Genomic DNA, 10,826 nt, shown 5'->3' with positions numbered 1-10,826 from the left:
AAGATGACCCAACAAAAAGAGACAAGCAGATAAAGAAAAAAACACGCAGTGAATGGAGACAGAGAAGAGACAGAAAAGAAAGGAACAAGCCAAAGGCAGGAATAAATAGATAGATAAATCTTTAAAAAAATAATAAATAAATAAAACTTTTAAAAAACTACTATAGGAACATAGAAGATAGAGTTATAAAATTTTAAGTGGATACTGTGCATCTCTTGTTATTTTGAAAATCTCAATGAAAAAAGCAGCTTATTAAAAAAATATAAACCACCAAAGTTGACTTGAGAAGACCCAAAACAACAGAATTTATCAATAACCAAATGAGGAATTCATAAAACATTAGAATATTATCTCCCAAAATGGATCTGGGTGTTTGGATCATTTTTATCAGTGAATTGTCTAAATTGAGGAATTTTGTCAGATATTAAAAATGAGGAAAACTTTTATATGCACTCTTATTTTGGAACTCATGACCAGTCTTATTAAATAGATGCAAAAATACTTGATGAAGTCCCACCAATGTGAATTTCACAGAATAATTGCAATAAAATATACCATGATTAAGTAGGTTTATCCCAGGAATGCAGATCTACTAAATATATCAAACAGATTTAAAACAGTAAATGTTTACAGACCCTTTGAAAAAGTCCAGCAATTGAGAACTGATATTCTTAGTGAATTAGAAAAAGTCCAATAATTAAGAACTGATGAAGTTCTTAGTGAATTAGAAAAATACAGCCACATATTTATTGTACTAGAAATCATCCACATTTAAGAAATTGCTAACATCATACTAATAAATGACACTTCCCAAAGATAAAGATGAATTCTTCCTTAAATATCATCAGTACCAATGATTATACTTTCTGGTGCTTAGCAACAAAACTGACAGGAGTGTGACCTTCATATATAAAAAAAACGATTTTCCAAATTCTTTCTTTCTTTTTCATCACTCCTCTCCCCTTCTGCCTTTCTGTGGGAATATGTTCACTAAAAATAATTCTCAGGCAATGGTTCAGTCCTTCTACTCATTGATCACAAATATAAGAATGATCTAGTTACACATCATCTTTAGTCCTGAGCATGCAAATTTTTATAGAAAGTGATGGGGGAAATTATATTTAAAAATCATTAGATAGTGATTTTACCTTCTAACATTTTACTGCTCATGGAGAACTTCTCATGATTAATAAAACTCACCCAAAAATATTCCATGGTAAGCTCTTCTCAGTGTGTTATCCAACAATACCTTGTGATGCAACTAAGAGCCTGTTTTGTAATAGGTGCTTTTCAAACATGCAAAAATGAAAAGGAGTGAGCAACAGAGTTTGGAAAATGCTTGCTTGGCTTCTTTATGTATGTAAAGAGACCAGATATATACAGTTTGACAACCACCAAAACATTAGCATGCTATGTGATTGACTGGAGTTTTATGTGGATAAAAAGAAAGATAGTAAGAAAGAATAAGTCTTGAAATATGTAACTTTATTCTTTCCATTTCTCTCTTATGATCTTATATATGCTCCAAAAGAAGCTAGTTCCCTTCCCTTCCTTCCTTCCTTCCTTCTTGTATAAATCTCCTTTCCTGATTCTAGCTCATTTAAGCAGGAGGAGATAAGCTGGAGGGCAGAATGACAGGAGCTAGTGTAAGATGAAGCATTCCATACGCTTCTCTGATGTTCTATGGTTCCTCCCAAGAAATTGCCAATGCTCCTTTGTGGACCTGTGGCTTATCAGCTCTGGAAAAGTGATTACAAAATCAGGTTTGGGCTTTTTTAGAGATTTAACTTGCAAATTGCCTTTTTGCTTCCCTGGGATTCCAGCTAAGTTTATTAGAAGTAAAGTTGGACAATTCCCCCTTGGTATTCTCTTTAAGTTCTGACATTTCATTATATGCATCTTTGATCACTGTTCTCAGAAAAGAAACAGAGAAAATGCCACTGAAATGTTTGGATATTTTTTCTCTTTCACATTCTTTGGTCAGATTCTTAAGAAAATCATTTCAGGTTTTTTAATGAATGTTTTTGGAGGTCAGACATTAATGTAGATATAAAAATGCTGGGCATTATGAAAGCAGACATATATAGGCCTGACAATAACAGCAGAGAATGCAAAGGTTGCCGTACAACAAGTAAAAGAGCTATGAAAACACAGAATAAGAATTTGAAAGCAACTCAGGGCATCAAATTGGAAATGGCATTTGAGTTGGGTTTTGAAGCTGACAGATCCAGTGTAAATAACTGGGGAGCAGGGTACACAGGCAGCAAAAAAGTAGCAGCAGAAGAGCAGGGTCTGGAATCAGAGCAATAGGAGTTAGACTCCTGGCTCTGACACTCCCAGGCACCTTGACAAATTTCCTATCCTGTGAATATAACAATGAATGCATCAATGGTACCTAAATTACAGGAGTGTTAGGAAGGTTATATGAGATAACGGATTTTAAAATGCTTAGCATAGTTCCTGGTGCCCAGGGAGTAGTTGATATATATAATCTGCAATTCCTGCTGCTACTAGAAAAAGTGAGAACTTTGGTGTGTCTGGGTATATTGGGAAACTGGTGATGTGATGGTTAAGCTAATGTGTCAACTCCCCCAGGTAATTGTGCCCTGTTGTTTCGTCAAACAAGCACTGGGCTAATTGTAATACAAGGACATTTATGGACTTTAGTCATCAGTGAGTTTACTGCGTAGATGGCTGATTACATCTATGATTAACTGGGGAGATTGCCATCAGCAATGAGTGACATTTTATCACTCGTAAAACCCTTAAAAGGGGAAGTGATTTCAGCATTCAGAGAGAATTTCCCAGCTTGTCTTTGGACAGCCAACTTCTCCAGAAAACTCATCAAGGACCTTCATTGGACTGTCATCAGAACCCTTGGTTTGTAGAACCTGGAATTGTGCATCCCCACAGTCATGAGAGAATCTTATAAAATCTCATACTATTTACAGATATTTACAACTATCTCTTGTTGATTCTGTTCCCTAGAGAACCCTGACTAACACAGTTTGGCACCAGGAGTGGTTCTCGAGAAACAGAGTCTTAAACATGGGGTGTCTGAGGTGATTCAGGGAGTTTTGCAATTGGCTCTCTACTCTATGTGGATTCAAGTGTACTAACAACTCCCTTTCCATAAGGAAGAGTCCATGGTGTGAGTCGCAGTGGAGATGCACACAGTATCACCACTGGATTCCCCTACTTAAAAAAGGAAAAGATCTGGGTGAAAGTGTTTTCAACACCATAACAGAGTTTTGTAGAGTCAAAAGGTATAGTGATGTAGGCTGACTCCTTCTAGATACTCTGTATACATTTATAAAAGAAAGAGATGAGCTAAAAGCTTCAAATTTGCAACTTAAATGCCACATGAATGATGTGAAACCTTCTATGTGTGCTCTGAAAGAAAATATTGATTCCTGAAGCCACAGGCTTGAGATATCTGACAACCAGACTCAGACTCTCATTATGGAGTAGCAGAGTTACAAAGGAAACTAAAATCTCAAACTTGCAGGGTGTCTGTGGTTAAAGTGAAAGCACTGATTGGAAAGGAGTGGAACCTAGATGATTGGGATGGAGATATACAGGATGATGATAAGATTGGTGCCACATTGGAATCCTAAATTCTGCTGAGACTTTAGCAATAAACCTGTGAAGGACTGGCCTGTGGAAAACCATACTTTGTCAAACTTGTATCACCCAGCCAGCCTTCCCTAGGGAGACTGGACCTCCTTCCAGCCCTGAGGCAGGGAGCAGCCCAACTCCAGCATGCACTGCCCAACCTCCACCCTCTCCTGAGGAATCTGCCTTCCATCTACTGAGTGAAGAGATTAATCCTGTCTCACCAGAAGAAAATGCAAAGGAATGCCCTGAGGTCAGTAGCTTGCAAGACATTCCTAATCCTTCTCCTTACCCACCCCTACCACCCCTCTTCTCTTCCAGAACTACTACTAGACTAAAATCACAATAAGCCCCCAAAGGTGAAATAAAAGGGTGACCCATGAGGAAGTATACTATACTCTGAAAAAACTGCATGAGTGTTTCAACTTATATAGACAGAAATCAGGGGAATATATGTGGGAATAGAGACTAATGGTGTGGGATAATGGTGGAAGGAATATAAAGTCGGATCAAGCTGAATTTTTTGATATGGGCCCACTAAGCAAAAATTCTGGATTCAGTGCTGTAGCTCGAGGGGTTAGACAGGGCTCTAACAGTTTGTTTGGAGGCTGACTGAAACGTGGACTGAAAGATGGCCTAGTATGTCTGTGTTGGATCCTGATTCAGTGAGGCTTGGAGACATATCAAAGTTCAAGCAAGAATAGCAAAAAAGCACTGATTTTTACCCTGCTGGAAGGGGGTCTTTGCAGATGAGGTATATATTCAGAATGCTCAACAGGATGTTTGACAATCTTGTGATTGGCTTTGAGGTAAGGCATATCCTAGTTTTTCAGGGGCAGAAGGCCATTTGTCATCAGGGCAAGGGAGACTGGCTGGAGCTGGCAGGTGGTTGCAGGTAGGTTATTTCACCAAAGGGAGCTAACATTCCGAACTCCTTCTGGTATACTTGTGGGGCAGCAAGGGAGAGCGGGAATGGGGGCTGCGTCCTGCTGTCATCAAACATTGTGGGGGATGATACTTCTCCCTCTGTGGCTGTGTGTAGGAGTGGAGTTCTTGAAAGTTTGGGATTAAGGGTATGTACCTGACTCTTCTCATGAGTAGGATGTTGTTGACATGTGTTCCAGTCAGCATGACTACTGTTTTTTGGACGAAGTCAGAGAATATTCTGAAGAGACAAGGACCAAAAATTAACAGACTGAAAGCTGTGATGATAAATAGAACAGAGGGCATGAAGAAAGACAAGATTTAGGGCACCCAACCTCCTGCAGAATTAGAATTTTTAAAGTTCTGGGTTATTTTTTTAATTTCTTTGATGACTGTTTGGACTTACCCTGAGCAATTTATGTAGAAATAACACTCTTTTCCCAAAAAGGCACATGTGCCACTTTGGGAAACTATTAGAGTACCAAATGCCCTTCTAGTCTATAGGACTACTGTCAGGGGCTGTTGTTGTGCATCAGGTGCCTTTAACCCTGTGGTTACTTCTTCTGTGAGTTTGGTGAGGGTTGTGGCTAGTTATGAGTATTGATGATTGAAAGAGACCTAATGAGGTGGCTCCTGCAGTGGTTCCAATGAGCCCAAAAGTGATCATTATGGGGATGTGTCTTTCATGTTTAGATTTTGAGATGAGGAGTCATAGAAGGGAGGTAGGAGTGATTGAGATATTGGTATATCCCATCTAGGGGACAGTGTAGAGTAATGTGCATGTGCCTCACCATTCAGCAGGTAGAAAATGGTATATAGAGTTTCCGCAGAGAAATGGCAGTCTGGATTGGTTTTCAGGGGCTATGTAGAAGTACAAAATCCAGTTATCATTTACATTTTCTTGTGTGTCTTTCCAGTGAAAGGCTGAGAGGTATCCTCTGATGGGATTCCAAAGCATAGAAAGTGGTGTTTAGGGACAGATTGTTGTTGTGTCGTCTGGCAGACAAATTAAAGGTATTGATGAGGTGATAGGGGTCAGCAAATTGTGCTGAGGGTCTGCCTTGGCAAGAGACTCTATGGTTCCCCCAGTTATGTTGTAAGAGGTTGCAGGAAGGGTTATAGGTGTGTGAGTTGTTGTGTAGTTGCTACTGGGCTAACATAATGCAAGTGCCCAGGGAACAGGTGCCTTTACGATTGGTCTAGGGACACCTTCTCTGATCATGTGGAATGTGTGTCTGCACTTTGTTTTAGTGCTGTTGGCTGTGACACAAAATGGAACTTGTAAATGTGAGATGCCTATGTTGGTATAAAGGGGTCTGGTATATGGTGGTTTGTCATTCAGGTATTGAATTGGTTTATTAATGGATGGCCATATTGCATACATGATAGGTTTGGGGGAGAGTGTTACCATTTTCTGGTTAACCTGGTCATGCTCTCTCAGACTTCCTTGGATGAATATTATCATGTCTCCCCACTCTTTTTCTGAAGCAGGGATTATCATTGGTGACTTGGAACAAAGACAGCATGAGGATAGGTTGAGATATTGGGCTGTTTGGTTGGCTAGGAGAAATGAGGTATTCTGAGGGATGTGTACACAGAGTGAGGGGAAATTGTAGAGTGAAAATGAGGGAGAGGATGGTCATTTTAATTTTGGTGTGTAATTATTAGAATGATGAGAGTGAAGAAATATAATTGTTCAGTAGCAAAGGCCTGCTACTGAACACTTAAGCATGGGCCATCAAGATACCCTGAGACCTGAGTTGCCTATCATGGGCTGGGTATTGTCTGACCCACCAAACCATAAAGTTGGGTATGCACAGCAGCACTTCATAATAAAGTGGAAGTGGTATATATGAGACAGGGCTCGAGGGGGTCCTGAAGGCACAACTAAGTTACATGAGGAAGTATTTCAAATTCCCATGGTCACCTTCCTTGCCACATTACCTTCTCTTTCTTAGCCCACAGCTTTGCCCTTTTAAGGGTCCCTTACAACCAGTTAATTTAGGAAGAGAAAACTCAGGCCTGGATTACAGATGGCTCTGCATGATATGCAGGTATCACCTGAAATTGGACAGCGGTAGAACTGCAACCCTTTTCTGGGATATCCCTGAAGGACAGTGAGAGCAAATCTTCCCATTGGGAAGAACTTCAAGCAGTGCACCTGGTTGTTCATTTTGCTTGGAAGAAGAAATGGCCAGAGATGTGTTTGTACACTGATTCATGAGCTGTTGCCAATGATTTGGCTGAATGATCAGGGGCTTGGAAGGAACATGATTGGAAAATTGGTGACAAAGAGGTCTGGGGAAAAGGTGAATAGACCTTTTTGAGTGGGCAAAAAACATGAAAATATTTGTGTCCCATGTGAACGCTCACCACGTTCAGCAGAGGAAGATTTTAATAATCAAGTAGATAAGATGACCTACTCTGCAGCTAATGCTAAGCCTCTTTCCCCGGATGGTCCTGTCATTGCCCAATGGGCTCATGAATAAAGTGGGGGTAGGGATTGAGGTTATGCATGGGCTCAGCAACATGGATATTCCCTCACCAAGGCTGACTAAGTTATAGCCACTTCTGAGTGCCCCATCTGTCAGCAGCAGAGAGCCACACTCAGGAACCTATTGGCACCATTCCCCAAAGTGATCAACCTGCTACCTGGTGCCAGATTGATTACATTGGATCACTTCTACCATGAAAGGGGTAGTGATTAGTTTTAACCAGAATAGACACATACTCCAGATATGGGCTTGCATTTCCTGCATGCAATGCTTCTTCCAAAACTACCATCTGTGGAGTTACTGAATGTCTTATCTACCACCATGGCATTCTACTCAGCATTTCTTCTGATCATGGAACCCATTTCATAGCAAATGATGTGTGGAATGGGCATGAGCCCACGGAATTCACTGGTCCTACCCTGTTCTCCATCATCCTGAAGCAGCTGGAGTGACAGAGTGGCCTTTTGAAGACTCAATTTATAGTGCCAACTAGGTGGCCTACATTTCAGGGCTGGGGCAGTGTTCTCCAGGAGGCTGTGTATGCTCTAAATCAGTGTCCACTCTACGATGCTGTTTCTCCCATAGCCAGAATTCATGGGTCCAGGAATCAAGTGGTGGAAATGGGAGTGGCACTACTCATTATTACTCCTAGTGATACACCTTGAAAATTTTTGCTTCCTGTCCCTGAGACCTTAAGCTCTGTTGTTCTACAAGTCTTAGTTCCAAAGGAGATTGTTGCCACCAAGAAATGCAACAATGATTGCTTTGAACTGGAAGTTAAGTCTGGCAGCAGGCCACTTTGGGCTTCTCTCTTCTCTAAATCAGCAGGAAAAGAAGGGAATTACTGTACTGGATGAGGTGACTGATCTTGACTATCAAGGGGAAATAGGACTGCATCTACATAATGGAGGCAAAGAAGAGTTTGCCTGGAATATGGGAACTCCTCTAGGGTGACTTTTATTACTGTCATGCCCTGATTAAAATTAATGTAAAATTGCACCAACCCAATCCAAGCAGGAGCAGGACAAATAATGGCCCAGAATCTTCAGGAATGAAAGTTTGGGTCACCTCATCAGGAAAAGAACCACAGCCAGCTGAAGCACTTGCTCAGGAAAATGGGAACATGGAGTGGGTAGAGGAAGAAAGTATGATAAATATGAACTTTGACCATGTGGACAGTTACAGAAATGAGGACTGCAACAGTCACAAATCTTTCCTCCTTGTTTCATTATGAGTATGATTGTATATGTACATAAAACAAATTTCTTTGTTTTCTTCCCCAGCCTTTCCCCCTATTTATTATATGGCATGTTGTATTAGTTTCATAATATTTAAGAATGTCAAGTTTAATAGTGAATATTACACAAGAAGTTGCACCCTGTTCTGTAGGGAATTAATGCATTTCTGTTATACACAAAAGAGTTGAACACTGTTAGGCAGATATATATATATATATATATGCGCATATCTGTTACTGTTTTTACTTAGAGAGTAAGTATGGTTTAAGGTAATGTGTATGGTTCCCAAGTTGACAAGGGGTGGACTGTGATGGTTAGACTAATGTGCCAACTCAGTCAAGTAATTGTACCCAGTTATTTGGTCAGGCAATTACTGCACTAATTGTATTATAAGGACATTTATGGACTTTAGTCATCAGTGAGTTTGCTGCATAGATGGGTGATTACATCTATGATCAACCAGGTAGATTGCTATAAGCAATGAGTGATGTTTTATATAATCAGTTGAATGCCTTAAATGGAGAAGTGATTTCAGCACTCAGAAAGAATTTCCCAGCTTGACTTTGGACAGTTAACTTCTCCCAGAAACTCATAAAGGACCTTCATTGGACTTTCAGGAGAGCCCCTGGTTTACACTTGCCTGCAGAACCTGGACTTGTGCATCCCCACAGTCAATTGAGAAAATCTTATAAAATCTCATACTATTTACAGATGTCTCCTACTGATTCTGTTCCCTAGACATCCCTGACTAATACAGGTGTGTGTGTGTTTTGGTTTTTTTAAAATTTATTTATTTAATTCCCCTCCCCCGGTTGTCTGTTTTCTGTATCTTTTTGCCGCGTCTTGTTTCTTTGTCCGCTTCTGTTGTCAGCAGCACAGGAAATGTGGGCGGCGCCATTCCTCGGCAGGCTGCTCCCTCCTTCGCGCTGGGCGACTCCGCGGGGGACACCCCTGTGTGGCACGGCACTCCTTGTGCGCATCAGCCCAGCACTGCGCAAGGGCCAGCTCCACACGGGTCAAGGAGGCCCGGGGCTTGAACTGCGGACCTCCCATGTGGTAGACGGATGCCCTAACCACTGGGCCAAAGTCCGTTTCCCTATAGGTGTGTTTAAAAACCTAAGTTGAATCCAAAGTGTGGCAGCCTTGACAGTGTTTCTCAGTGGTGTAAGTCTTATTTCATTGCCATCATTTGAGCACCATGATAGCATGGTCACATATGTGTTTAAAAGGTACTCTTTAGAAATGACTAGAAGGGAGTGGATGTAGCTTAACTGGTTGAGCATCTGCATCCCATGTATGAAGTCAGAGTTTGATCCCATGAACCTTTTAAAAACAAAAACAAACAAATGAAAAAATCAACTGTCATTGGGAAGCTGATATAGCTCAGTGATCGAGTGCCTGTTTTCATGTATAAGGTTCGGGTTTGATCTCAGATACCTTGTAAACAAAAAGACAAAAGAAAAGAAATGACTAGAATGCTTGGGCAAGGAAGGAAAAAAGTTAGTGATGAATCAGATGAGAAGTGCCTAAAAAGTCTGAAACATGAAGGACAAGAATAGAACAAAGAGAAACATCAGGCAGTGTGTGAGAGTGAACAGGTTTGTGGAAAGAAAATTCTCAGTATTCAAGAATGTGGAAGTAATAACATTTATTTAACATTCATTCAAAAATATTTCATGAGTCCTTGTTAAATTCTAAGTACTGTTACAGTGCTGGTGATAGAGAAAAGACCCAACTCCTCATGCAATTTATATCCAAATGGAGTAAGATAGATAATCACTAGACACAGCCAATATATACATAATTTCAGATATGGTAGTTTAAATAGGCTTAAATAAGAAATATTTTAAAGAGATAAATAAATAGTTGCAAGAAATCAGGCTACTTTAGATAGTCTGGCCAAATATGTACACTTAAATATTTTATATATGCTACACTTATATTTAAGGATAAGTTTTGTGAAGATAAACATTTAAACAATTTTTCCTCCAATTTTACTTTTCATAATCTCTTCACATTCACTACTAAAGATTATAACACCAATCTTCAGAAAGTTGCAACGAAGGCACTGGCAACTAAGTAGAGAAAATATTGTATCCCCTCCAACATTGCCAAGATATTGTTTTACTTGACCACCAATAATTTCCTAAATCAAATACAAAGAATGAATTGGCATTTCTGGGAAGATGGTGGACTAGAAAGACACAGGATGCTTTTCTCCAGAAAAATAACTAGAGGACAGGCTGAAATAGCCTAGAAAAAGATCTTCTAGTGTTTAGGACACCAGGTGAAGGCTGGACTCCATCCAGAGGAGAGAGGGACAAAGGAGAGAAATAGCAATGACAGAACTGTGGGTTGAAACCAGTAGCTGCTGCAGCTAGCACCATCCCCCAGACTGAAGACACTTCAGAATTCTCAGGCCTCTGGGTCTGCCGCTACAGACAAAGGGGGCTCCAAGGATCTACTACCCCAGGAAAGGGGAGAGAAGGGGATACAGCCTAAGCCTGACTCAACTTCTGACACATACATTTGGTCTGCTGTGCCGTTTTATGCT

Source organism: Dasypus novemcinctus, chromosome 17, assembly GCF_030445035.2.
Source record: "Dasypus novemcinctus isolate mDasNov1 chromosome 17, mDasNov1.1.hap2, whole genome shotgun sequence".
Taxonomy (NCBI): Eukaryota; Metazoa; Chordata; class Mammalia; order Cingulata; family Dasypodidae; genus Dasypus; species Dasypus novemcinctus.
This window is presented reverse-complemented; position numbering follows the sequence as displayed.